At 49.6% G+C, this 4,645-nt stretch overlaps 1 pseudogene; it reads left to right on the forward strand.

Moving 5' to 3' along the window:
* Nucleotides 1-864: 864 nt before the first annotated feature.
* LOC102502688 (growth hormone-inducible transmembrane protein pseudogene) lies at nucleotides 865-2,000 on the forward strand (annotated as a pseudogene).
* The last annotated feature ends 2,645 nt before the right edge of the window (nucleotides 2,001-4,645 follow it).

A 4,645-nucleotide genomic window follows, 5' to 3' on the forward strand; every position in this document is an offset into this window, starting at 1 on the left:
CGGAGGGGAAGGAAAGTGTGCTCTACCAGAAGAGAAGGGGTAGAGAGTTGTTCTGTTACGTAAATTATCCTGGAGAGATGATTCGGGCTCACTGGGGACACCGAAATGCTGTGTCCATTTTCACTCATAACTTGGGTCAGAGGAAGTCATTGCTCAGTTTTTCTGATAATGAATTTACGTTGAGTGTTAGCCCCAGCTGCTTGCACTGGGTGTATGATTTTTGTTTTGTTTTGTTTTGTTTTTTTACTGGTATGTATCTCTTCTTTAATAAAATTTGAACTAGCTGCAAGTCTTTCATCCACTTTGTAGACGAGATGATACTAATCTGACAGTGACCAGAACTAAAGAGTGAACTAAAGAGTGACATGACAACCAGCCCCCTTTACCTTCCCATTCAACTCCTGCCCTTGGCCCCATTCCTCACTTCACATTTTCTTTAGAGTGGGGTAAGGGGGCCCATCTGGCCTTGCTGTTTAGAAAGTAATTGGAGGCAGTGAGCCCGAGGGACCGCGCACAGCGCAGTGAGCATTTTAGAGCTGCCTGTGAACCCTGGTATGTATCTCTTCTTTAATAAAATTTGAACTAGCTGCAAGTCTTTCATCCACTTTGTAGACGAGATGATACTAATCTGACAGTGACCAGAACTAAAGAGTGAACTAAAGAGTGACATGACAACCAGCCCCCTTTACCTTCCCATTCAACTCCTGCCCTTGGCCCCATTCCTCACTTCACATTTTCTTTAGAGTGGGGTAAGGGGGCCCATCTGGCCTTGCTGTTTAGAAAGTAATTGGAGGCAGTGAGCCCGAGGGACCGCGCACAGCGCAGTGAGCATTTTAGAGCTGCCTGTGAACCTGGTGTACCACCATGCTGCCGGCGAGACTTGTGTGTCTCCAGACTCTATCTCCAGACTCTACCTTCCAGAGTTTTCCACCCATCCTTCACCAAGGCCTCCCCTGTCCTCAAGAATTCCATCAGGAAGAGTCAATGGCTCTTAATACCCAGCAGGGAATATGCCACCAAGACAAGAGTTGGAACCCGACATGGGAGAACTGGCCAGGAGCTCAAAGAAGCAGCGTTGGAAACATTGATGGAAAAAATATTTAAAATTGATCAGATGGGAAGGTAGTTTGTTGCTGGAGGGGCTGCTGTTGGTCTCGGAGCTCTGTGCTACTATGGCTTGGGAATGGCTAATGAGATTGCAGCTATTGGAAAGGCCGTAATTTGGCCTCGGTATGTGAAGGACAGAATTCACTCCACCTACATGTACTTAGCTGGAAGTATTGGCTTAACTGCTTTGTCTGCCTTGGCAATAAGCAAAACTCCTGTTCTCATGACTTCATGTTGAGAGGCTCTTGGGTGACAACTGGTGCAATTTTCGCGGCCATGATTGGAGCCGGGATGCTGGTACAGTCGCTGCCCTGTGACCAGAGCCCAGGCCCGAAGCATCTTGCTTGGTTGCTGCATTCTGGCGTGATGGGTGCAGTGGTGGCTTCTCTGACGATACTCGGAGGGCCTCTTCTCATCTGAGCCGCATTGTACACAGCTGGAATCATGGGAGGCCTCTCCACCGTGGCCATGTGTGCACCCAGTGAGAAGTTTCTGAACATGGGCTCCCCCCTGGGCGTGGGCTTGGGGCTCATCTTCGTGTCCTCGCTGGAATCTATGTTTCTTCCCACTACCACCGTGGCTGGTGCCACTCTGTACTCGGTGGCGATGTACAGGGGGTTAGTTCTGTTCAGCACGTTCCTTCTGTACGACACCCAGAAAGTGATCAAGCTGGCAGAAGTGATACCAGCCTACGGAGTGCAGAAATACGACCTCATCAATTCGATGCTGGGAATCTACATGGATACATTAAATATATCCATGCGGGTTACAACCATGCAGGCAACTGGAAGCAGCAGAAAGAAATGAAGTGAACGGCCCTGGCTCCTCCACGCCGCCCGCTTCCCTGCTTGTTGACTCAGGCAGATCCTCACCACGTCGCTCGTTCAGGAGCTGGCACTAAAATGTGGGAGATAAAACTTGTCAGCGTGTCGAAAATGTCCCAGTAATGTGAGGCTTCAGGCCTGCCTTTTCTTAGAATAAATTAAGTACTTCTCTTCCAAATAAGCGCACACATTTCCACTTCTCACGTTTGAGTAATTTTAAAATGTCGTTCAGTTTTCTGTTAATGGAAATTAAAGTATTTTGCCTGTTTTTGAATTCATCAGGTTGAGTAAAGTTAACAAACTTGCATTTGTCTGTGGAATATCTCAGGTGTTATCATAAGTGGCCTAGAGGTTTGCTAAAGGGACCAGAGAAGTAAAGGGTCGCCCACAGCCTGTCTTCGAATACTTAGGATGGAGCCCTTGCGTGATTAGTGGTGCGCCAGTGAGAGCCTCTGGGGACTTGGAAACAGGCGGCTGCTCTTACTGTGGGACTTAGCGCACAGACCAGGGCTGCAGCCCCTCCTGGGCTCTCTCGGGGCACGTGTAACCTTGGCTGGCTTTTTGTTGTCAGGGTGGTACAGGATGTCAGTCGTGTAGAGAATTCCCTGATGAAAATGTGTGTGTGAGTTTTACTTTCAAACCTGCTGAAATAAAAGATCCTTAAAACTGTTCTCAAGATAGAGTATTCAAAACATGGAAATTGTTGTTTTCTGTATGCAAATAATATGTTTGTCATTGCTGAGGGTTTTGTAAATGTATTTACTGGAATGTCTAATTAAATACATGCTTGCTTTTCTCACCTCTTCAAGTTTTCATCTCAAGTATAGTGTGTGGCTACACTTGAGATTATGAAGGCAGTTATTCTTTCAAAATGGTTGGGTTCTTGTATTTCTTAGACTAAGCACTAAAAAGCAATGCTAAACTAATTTTCTTTATCAAATATACCAATTAATGTGTAATAGAAAAAAAAAAAGAAAGTAATCGGAGGGCTAGTGAGCATGCACGTAGAGACATGCACTCCACAAAGCTGGGAGACCACTCAGATGGGGAGCAAAGTGGGTAGAAGGCTGGATACTAAGAAGGGCTATGACTGGCCGGTGCCCCAGCGAGGGTGGAATGTGGCGTCATGGCCTCCATCTACTATTAACAAGGCAAGGCTGGAAGGGGGTGAGCTCAGAGAAGGCTGTAATCCCAGGGCTCGAAGTCTGCTCCCCGCTAACCCTGGCCTCCATGTCTCAGTCAAGTCTTAGCATCCCAGAGGTCCCTGTGGATGGTGACAAAGATTTTTGTCCAGAGTCCAGAGAGCCAACCTGTACGGGGTAAGCTTGGTTGCGCACCTCTAGCCAGCACTAGCAGCTGCCCCCGGAGAGCAACTTCTCGGCCTCCTCAGCATGTCCTGCCTCCCAAGGTGCCCTGGAGTTTAACTCGAGGCTCTTGTACTTTGCTGCCCTCTAGCCAGTACCAGCAGCTGCCCCCGGAGAGCCTCCTCAGCATGTCCTGCCTCCCAAGGTGCCCTGGAGTTTAACTCGAGGCTCTTGTACTTTGCTGCCCTCTGCTGCCCAAATTCCACTCTGATCACCGCTGCTGGGCTGGATGTCTGGAGAGGGCTTCTCCAGGGCAGGCTGGACCCCAGCGCTCGAGTTTCTCAGAGTAGGTTTCTGCCCAGCACGAGGCATGCGACAGGGTACAAGTCTTGGAAAAGTGACCTTTTATCATACTGGCTGAGCCTCTTCTCTCCTCCCTCAGGACCCCCAGGGAGTGTCCTAAATACTCAAAGCAGCCTCCTCCCCTGCCTTCCCTAGCAGGTCATATTTCTCTACAGGCTCTTGGGCCTCTCCTGGGAACAGTTCCGGGAAAAATAGGAACAGAGTTGCAGTCACTGCACTGGAACCTTCCTTGGAAAGGAGTGGATCCCTTCTACCTTCTAGGTAAATAGGGCGCTGTGTGAGCCTCCCTAGAAATGGCGTCTGTGGGGTTTTGAGCCAGGAGAGATCACGCCCTGGAGGAACGGCTAGCTGATGGGCAGAAGGCAACAGACAGCAGCAGCCTCTCTGGGTGCCAGTCAGGAGCAGCAGCGCGAGGAGGCGCCTGCAGTGAGGGTCATCCGCAGACGGTTCCTCTTAGTGCGCCAGCTCCTTGGTCTGAGGCAGGCATCCACCGTTCCGGGTTCCCATAGAATTACGGAAGTGGCTAAAAGGCGGATGAGGGGGTTTCATGTCCTGGAGCTAAGAATTCAAAGTGAATGGACACAAGGCAGGAGAGGCAGATGGGGGCCGCAGGAGTGGAGGAACCGGGATGGTGGAAAAGAAGGGGAAGGCTTTTATATTCGGGTCTAGGTCCAAAGTGGGAATATCTGTAGTGTATGCTCGCTCCATGGAGGGAACCCAGTTACCTGAGGCCAAGGCTTAAGGAGTAGTTGAGCCTCCTCAGACCCGTCACTCCTCTCTCTTTTTCTCCTTTGAAGTCAATGAAAACCTTTGAACAGGTCCTAAACGCGAAAGCCCTATGCAAAGTGCTTGGAATTGGGGAAAGAGACGTGCCAGCTAGTTTCTGCTTTGAGGAGTGTGCCATGGCGTTCACTGACTGATTCTTTACCTCTCCCTCTCTCATTCCTCCCACTGGGATGTCCTAGGCCCCGACTCAGTACTCAGGCATGTTGATGTCTCTTGCCTTTTGCTACCCCTCATTTCTTCTATCTCTGATCCCTTCCATTC

Source organism: Tupaia chinensis, unplaced genomic scaffold, assembly GCF_000334495.1.
Source record: "Tupaia chinensis unplaced genomic scaffold, TupChi_1.0 Scaffold146140_1, whole genome shotgun sequence".
Classification (NCBI taxonomy): Eukaryota; Metazoa; Chordata; class Mammalia; order Scandentia; family Tupaiidae; genus Tupaia; species Tupaia belangeri.